This window comes from Vigna unguiculata, chromosome 11 (genome assembly GCF_004118075.2).
Source record: "Vigna unguiculata cultivar IT97K-499-35 chromosome 11, ASM411807v1, whole genome shotgun sequence".
In the NCBI taxonomy this organism is placed as follows: Eukaryota; Viridiplantae; Streptophyta; class Magnoliopsida; order Fabales; family Fabaceae; genus Vigna; species Vigna unguiculata.
This window is the reverse complement of record NC_040289.1, coordinates 15,240,256-15,248,469: the sequence shown is the minus strand read 5'-3', so window position 1 is coordinate 15,248,469 and position 8,214 is coordinate 15,240,256. Positions and strand designations below refer to the sequence as shown.

General features: G+C 38.5%; 1 long non-coding RNA gene across 4 annotated transcripts; it reads left to right on the top strand.

Moving 5' to 3' along the window:
• The first annotated feature begins 3,989 nt into the window (after window positions 1–3,989).
• LOC114170447 lies at window positions 3,990–6,286 on the top strand. Of its 4 annotated transcripts, none has more exons than XR_003601062.1 (5): window positions 3,990–4,174; window positions 4,842–4,888; window positions 4,971–5,038; window positions 5,198–5,316; window positions 6,203–6,286. It is a non-coding gene; the product is annotated as an uncharacterized LOC114170447 (long non-coding RNA). The 4 variants fall into 4 exon arrangements; XR_003601061.1 differs by having other exon boundaries at window positions 6,200–6,286; XR_003601060.1 differs by having other exon boundaries at window positions 4,960–5,038.
• Window positions 6,287–8,214: the final 1,928 nt, after the last annotated feature.

Below are 8,214 nucleotides of genomic sequence, written 5' to 3'. Positions count from 1 at the left end.
GCACTACAGTAGGGGGATATGACAGTGCAAGAGTACGTGAACCAATTTGAGCATTTGGCAAGATTCTCTGCACAAAATATGACAGAAGAGTGGAGGTGTTTGAAGTTTGAGCGAGGGCTCAAACATGAGATTAAGAAGGTGGTGACTGCCTTACGAGAGAGGAGGTTTCCCGTTTTGGTGGAACAGACCAACAATGCCGAGCATCTAGAAAAAGGCCCTAGCCTAGTGGCGAGTAGACATCAGAAGAATGTCGTAGAGGCGCGGCAAATGAAAAAGCCGTATAGCCGGCCACAGACGTCTGGGGGTCCCACTTGCTATAAGTGTGGCGAACCTCATTTGAAGAGAAACTGCCCACAGCTGACCGGTGGAGTTGGGGGATCTGGTGACCGTCGCAAGTGCTTCATCTGCGACAAACCGGAACATTTTGCTAACAACTACCCTGAGAAGAAGAGCCTTGGTGAGAAGAAACCAGAAGTAGCCTCGCCAACAGAACGAGCTCGAGCACTTGAGCCTTGCTTATTATTGGGTCATTCGGTGTTAGTGTTGTTCGATTCTGGAGCAACACACTCATTCATATCTAATGCATGTGTGGGGAGATTGAGCTTGGAGAAACCTGACTTGGGGTGTGAGTTGCTTGTTTCAACTCCCTCCTCGGGTCAGGTGGCTACCAGTTCAGTTTGCGTCGGGTGTTCAATGGAAGTGGCAAGTCGCAGATTCAAGGTGAACTTGGTGTGCTTGCCTTTGGAGGGACTGGACGTGATACTGGGGATGGAGTGGTTGTCTAACAACCACATCATGATTGACTGTGGACGGCACAGTTTGGTATTCCCAGAAAATGCAGGGTTGGAGTTGATATCGACTCAACAGGTGTTGAAAGAACTACAAGGAGGGGCCATGTGTTTTATGGTGGTGGCCAAGTCGGAGAAGAAAAGTGATGCGGAGGTGATTCAGTCTATACCGGTGGCTAGTGAATATGCAGATGTGTTTCCAGATGAAGTGTCAGGGTTGCAGCCGAGTCGAGACATTGACTTCACCATTGATCTCATTCCTAGTGCAGGTCCAGTGTTTGTGGGTCCATACAGAATGGCACCGGCTAAGCTTGCAGAACTCAAGAAACAAATTGAGGAATTATTGGAGAAGCAATTCTTTCGACCGAGCGCTTCACCTTTGGGAGCTCTAGTTTTGTTAGTGAAGAAGAAGGACGGGAGCTCGCGGCTATGTGTGGATTATAGGCAGCTGAATAAGCTGACTATTAAAAAAAATCCGCTAATAAGGATCGACGACTTGCTAGACCAATTGAAGGGAGCAAGGGTGTTCTCTAAAATTGACTTGAGGTCGGGATACCACCAAATTCTAGTGCGACCAGAGGATGTGAAAAAGACAACATTCAGATCACGATACGACCACTATGAGTATGTGGTTATGCCATTCGGAGTGACGAATGCACCGACCGTATTCATTGATTACATGAATAGAATCTTTCGACCTTGGTTAGATAAGTTTGTCATTGTCTTCATAGACGACATTCTTATTTACTCAAAGATGAGAGAAGAGCATGCAGATCACCTAAGGGTTGTATTGAAGATACTCAGAGACCACCAGTTGTATGGGAAGATGTCCAAGTGTGAATTTTGGCTAGAGGAGGTACAATTTCTTGGACATGTCATCTCAGCTAAGGGTATTGCACTAGACCCAGCTAAGATTGAGATTGTGCTTAACTAGGAAAGGCCTAAGACAGTGACGGAGGTGCAAAGTTTTTTGGGCCTAGCAGGTTACTACAGGAGGTTTGTGGAGGGGTTCTCAAAGAAGGTGAACCCATTGACACAGCTGACAAGAAAAGATCAGCCGTTCTCTTGGACCGAGCAGTGTGAAGAATGCTTTGAGGAAATGAAGAAGTGTTTGACTACCGCTCCAGTGCTAGTGATTCCAGATACCGAGAAGGTGTTTAAGGTGTACTGTGACACATCATATCAAGGTCTGGGGTGTGTATTGATGCAAGAAAAGAGGGCAGTGGCATATGCTTCTGATCAGATGAAGGTGCATGAGAAGAATTACCCGACTCATGACTTGGAGCTAGCCGCCATAGTGTTTGCTCTTAAGTCTTGGAGGCATTATTTATACGGCTCTCAATTCTGAGTATTCAACGACCACAAAAGTTTGAAGTACTTGTTTGACCAAAAGGAGCTGAATATGAGGCAACGCAGGTGGATGGAGTATTTGAAAGACTATGACTTATAATTGCTTTACCATCTGGGCAAGGCAAATGTTGTAGCCGATGCTTTGAGTCGGAAGAAGATACATGTATCTTGCATGATGATAAAGGAGTTGGAGTTGATTGAGAAACTCTGAGATATAAATCTGGGGATGCAGTTTGGGCAAGACTCAATACAGTGTAGCTTGCTAAGAGTTACTAATGAATTCTTGAATGAAATTTGTGTGGCTTAGGGACACGATTTGGAATTGCAACAGTTTGTGCGGTGGTTAGGCACATAAAAAGGGAAGGATTATCAGATGGGAGAGGATGGCATTCTACGGTTTAAAGGTAGAGTGTGTGTACCAGAAGGACCTCATTTCAGGAGGCAGATACTGAAGGAGGGTCACCAGAGCCGTCTTAGCATACATCCAGGTATGACCAAGATGTATAAGGATTTGAAAGAGTCATTTTTTATGTGACCCCAACAAGCCCAAGCTCAAGTGCATCAACAAGCCCAAAATCAAGGCCCAATCACTAGAAGCATGATGAGAAAGATTCACATGGGCCTCTCACAAGATGATCAAGTCAATCATGGGCTTTTTACATTATTCACATGGGCTAAAGAAATCTCTAAAATATGAGATTATGGATGAAGGAAGTAGTATAGATTTAAATTGGGCCATTGTTTAGGCCTTGTTTTTCTAGAATAATAAGTCAAACATTGTGTAGTTAAATTGATAAAATTGGGCTTGACTAAGCCCAATAGGAGATTTGGCCATGAGCTACCAAAGGTCAAAGGTAGACTAAGTGGAAGTCAACATTCCTTCCTACACCTCATGGATCATGCATCCCATGGAGCCAAGTCCACACTCCACCCATGTGCCTCCTTCATCCAAGGGCTAAGAGAGTGTCTTCTTTTCCAAGCCTTCATCCAAAGGCTAGGAAGATGCCTCCTTCTCCAAGCCACCATCCAAGGGTGATGATTAAAGCTTCTCCTCCAAGCTTAATCTAAGGGCCAAGAATTAGTCTAGCTTTTAGGCTCACATATAAAAGCCAAAAGTAGACCATTTGTACATTTTAACTCTTGAAATTTCTAATAGAATGTTTGTGTTGAGATCACTCCACTCTTCTATTATTTTGAGAGCACACATGGCTAACCTTCTCCTTCATCTCCTCTAGCCACCTTCCATACCATAGCTTCACTTCTACCCTTCATCTTCACGAAAAACCTCCATTGCCTAGAGCTCTTCTTGCTCTTATCTTCATTTCCGCTGCATTTCATCTTCTTTTTGGTGTCTTCCATGGATCTCCTTCCTCTCCTACACCAAGGACGTCCATCAATGGGTATCTAGAGCCATCCAAGCCTTTGGTGCATCCATCCTCTTGGTTTGGGTACACTACCAAAAATTTTAATTTTACTAGGGGTTATTTAACAGAGGTTATAATAACCTCAAGAAAATAGAATAGGTGCTTGAGGTTTTCTAAACCCAAAGTAAGTGTCGTGGGTTTTTCTCAAACCCAGTTAAAGTTAAAATAAGTAGATGCTATTTTGATTTTTTTCATATTCTGTCAACCTCCATCTTTCTTTTTTTTCTGATTTTTTTACCCTTATTCATATTTTTTTTCTTCTCTTCGTTTTAATGTCCACCTCTGTCCTCCACAATTCTTCCATTTTCACTTTTCATCTATCACTTATAGACGTTGGCGAGCTTCATCCATCGACTGTAGAAACAATTAGGGTTCAACCACTAATTCATGAGCTCTGTCGTCGCCGTTGACCTTGCCTTGTCCAGGTTCGTTATTCGCCTTCGTAACTGGCTATTCCTCCTCTGCACAAACTTCACGAGCACCTCCTTGTTGTGGCTCACCACAAGTTCCCTATTGTGTGCGTACCCTTGTTTGGGTCGTCTTCCGCCACCGGACGCTCACACACTTCAAGCCTTCAATCTCGCTCTCTCACTGCTACCAGCAACGACGAAGGTATGTTTTTCGTTTTATCCTTCTATAGAGGTTAGAGAATTTGATTCATGGTAGTTCAAATTCGATAGCATTGTACAAATATTCTAATTCGTTCCTATCATTTCGTGGTGTCTATGCTTTTATTGATGCATTTTTTGATTGGATTGAGCTTTGTGATTTTTTTTATTGAACATTTTGCTTGTATTTAGGAAATAACAATTTTGATTGTTTCTGAAAGTATGCTTTAACATATTTAGACTATTCATCTAGATGATAGTTCTACTTTAGATAAGATAAAATTTGGTGCTTATTTAAAACTGAATCTAAATATAAAGTTTACACGTTACCTTAACAGTTAATCTTAAGTTAAAATTGCAATAGTAGTGTTTTAACTAAGTCAATCAAGAAAAGGGCCCCTTTGGTTGTGATGGATTAAGTTGACATGATTATTTCATCTCTATCTTGAATGTGTGATATTATGTACCGTGATGTGAAACTAAATTGAATATTGCCATTAAAACTGCAACTGCATTAGGATTTCTTCATGACTTAAGTATCACTCACCGTAATGTGAAATGGAGTAACATTTTGTTGCATGAAAATTTTACTGTTAAAGTTGCTGATTTTGGATTCTTACAGTTTCTTCCAATTCATGTTACTCATGTCACTCATGTTACAACTATTTCAGTAGGAACTCGTGCTTACATAGATCCTGACTACTATATATCTGGAAGGGTGAGTAACAAAAGTGATGTGTATAGTTTTAGAGTGTTCTTGTTTGAACTCATATTCTCTACCCACCCAAGTTTGGTTGCAGGCACAAATAATGAGACTCTTGCACAGTTTGCAAATATTATGGTTATGATGCTCCAATTGATGAGTATGGTATGGAGTCTTTCAACCTTTATATCTCATTAATTTTCGATTCTGCAGAATTATATAAACAAAATTGTAACTTGAAATCACACTCTAATTTTATATGTAATGACAAAACTCAAAATTAGATGTATATTCTTTTAAAAATATTTGAACTGCATGATGTAGGAACTATTAGATAGACCAAGTGGGGCCACCTTAAAGACTTGCATAAAGCCATTAAACTTTGTGAAGAAGCACTGGCAACTACTGATCCAAATATTGCATCTCTTGGACCAAACATAGAGGTAATAAATGGTCCTTTAAAATTTAGCTAACTTGTCCGAGTGTAATAAAGGGGCCATACATAGTGCAGTTTGTTCTAAAAAAACTTTGCTTATGAAATTGATTATTGAATAAATTCCTATTTAGTCTATTGCATATTATTAGAACTTAGGACTCCCTGTTAGCGTGATAAAATTGTTTAGGGTTGTCACTGAAAAAATAGTAAGTTTCTCTTATTCCAATTTCTTCTTGTTTTTGTTTCATTGTTATCTGATATGCATATGATCACAAACAAACTTTGGCAATCTTTTAGAATGAATTGTTCAAGACTTGATAGTCCTGAAAAGTCAGGTGTTTCTCTCAAGTACTTGGAGTGACTAAGATTAAGGAATTTCAACCGCTCTGAAACCTATAAACGTAGTTTTTGATAAAATTTTAGAAAAGAAAATACAAGAGGCACTGATTATATAACGTGTAATAGGAACAAAGTATTTTAGTTATCCTGTGAGTTTTATGAAGTACAAGCAGAACCAAACTAGAAGGTTTGGTGGAGGAGTTCTTTGTGTTGTTTTGGCAGGTAGAGCATGGTCATATCAAAGCCAAAAAGAGTCATTTAGAGGGGGAGTTCTCTCAATGCGTAAGAATATTTTAATTCTATTTCAGCTGCATAAAAAACTAATCACATTTACAAAATGCACCAACAAATTCTATCAAGTTCTTCATTATTAATATTATTTAATCTTGTGCACATTATAGTTTGTGAATGAGACTTTGAGGGTTGCAAGCATTATTGGTGGAATATTAAAATGGATACTTTGTTACACATACATACCACCATCTTCGGTGTTTGATGTTCCTGCCAGAAAATATGAGGAATATACATAATAACTTCCTTCTCTTTTGTAGTAGCTATGGGGACCACATCATGAAACCATTTGCATCAAGATTCTTCATTCATCACACCAAAATCAGAAAAACGAGTTGATTTTACCACTGGAATATTCCCTTTTGGGAGGGATACTGAAGTTGTTACTAAGGTTTGGACATTCATTGAGCGGAAGTGGAATACAGCATGTTATTAGAATGATGGGTTCTAAGCCATCAAATGCCATAACTTTCAGACTAACCTTTTTGTGACTAAGTCATCTGAAAAATTTTATTAACTTTGGAGCTGGTAATTTCAACTTCTTTTTCTTGTATATATGCCTCTCTACACAGTAGGTTGGCAGGAGCCTCAAACCATCTATTGACTTTTTTGCAAAATAATGCATTTAATTGCTTCTGCATTTTCAATTTATCCTGTCCTAGTCTTTGCTTTTGCATGATCTTGATCATACTTTACTGTTCCAAGACATTTAAGTTTCTCTGTACACACAACAGCATAACTTTTTTTTTTAAATTATAGTTAGTTTTTCATTTACCATGTTGAACTGATACCCATTGGAATCTTGGAATATTCTTCTCTTCTAATGACTTAGTGTTAAAAGTGTTGAACTTAAAATGTCTGATTTGCTCGCAAGACGATACGGGTGGGAATTCATGTGAAATGTTACACTTTTTTTTTGTTGGGGCCCCTCTGTTGTGAAGAGAAAAATATTTGAGGATCAATGTTGATCACAGATTTTGGTTCAGACCCTATATTTTCAATGTAATTTTAAATTGAGAAAAAGAATTGGAGATATTTTATTCAACAGTGGGAACATTGGGGAACACCCCACATGTCCTTAGTCATGGAGAACTATATGTTGTACTCCTTAGTCTTGTATGGTTCCGAAAGTGATTTTGAAACAAACACAAGGTTAAGAGTCAACTGTGAGTCTAGGACATAAGAATGCGGTGATCCTTTCAGTAACTTAGATGGGCAGTCCAAATGGAAAATTATGGAATGCGTTTTGAGAATTATTGATGAAGTTGACCAAAATTTCAAGTTGAAGAATATAGTTGGTTTAAAAAGAAGAAGTCAATGGATGGAGATGGACATTGAATGCACCTTTTCCCCCTTTTCCTGCTTACTTGTCTGAATTAAAGTCTAGTTATGGTTCTTGAGAATTAATACCGAAGACAATATTGGAAATTCCCTATATAATATAGATTGACTATAAATGAAATTAATGTGGTAATTTCAACCTATGCTTTGACCTGTTTTAGTAAGTGACTATTAGCTAGGTATTTCAACTTACACTTTTTATTAAAAAGTTATATATATATATATATATATATATATATATATATATATATATATATATATATATATATATATATATAAAAGAAATTATTTCCTTGATCAGTATTTACCATGTTGTCAACTAGCTAATATAGTTGTTGTGTGATGCACTCAGAAAGTTAAATGCACTTGTTCTCAACCCACAACCCAGGAATCAATATCTCCAAACCTATGTAAGCAAAATTCAATCACTTCCACTCAAACTATGCCCCCATTTTCCTTCTTAAATGTGCTCTAAATATCCATTGTACTCCAAATTATAACATAATTTTGACAAAGTCTGTCTCCTAAATTTATGCACTTAAGAAATTAAATAAAATTGTGCAACCAATTCCTTTGAATATCGACTGGTTTTGACAATGAAAATGCTTTTACACCCCGTAAATGATATTGTACTTAGTTATCATGATAAACAGAGATGAAGAGAAAATCGTTAACCTCTCATGCTAATTACCATGAAAAGAAAATCGTTGCCATGAGATTTCCCTCTTCTTCAAACATGAGATCAGGTCTTCTTTATTTTTGGAATCCCAGGCATTAACGGGGGTTTTTGGAACCCCGGACATTACCGGGGGTTTTCGGAACCCCATGCATTACTGGGGGTTTTCAGAACCCCTGTCATTAATAGGGGTTTTTGGAACCTCACGCATTAACGGGGGTTTTCGAAACCCCGGATATTAGCGGGGGTTTTTGAAAC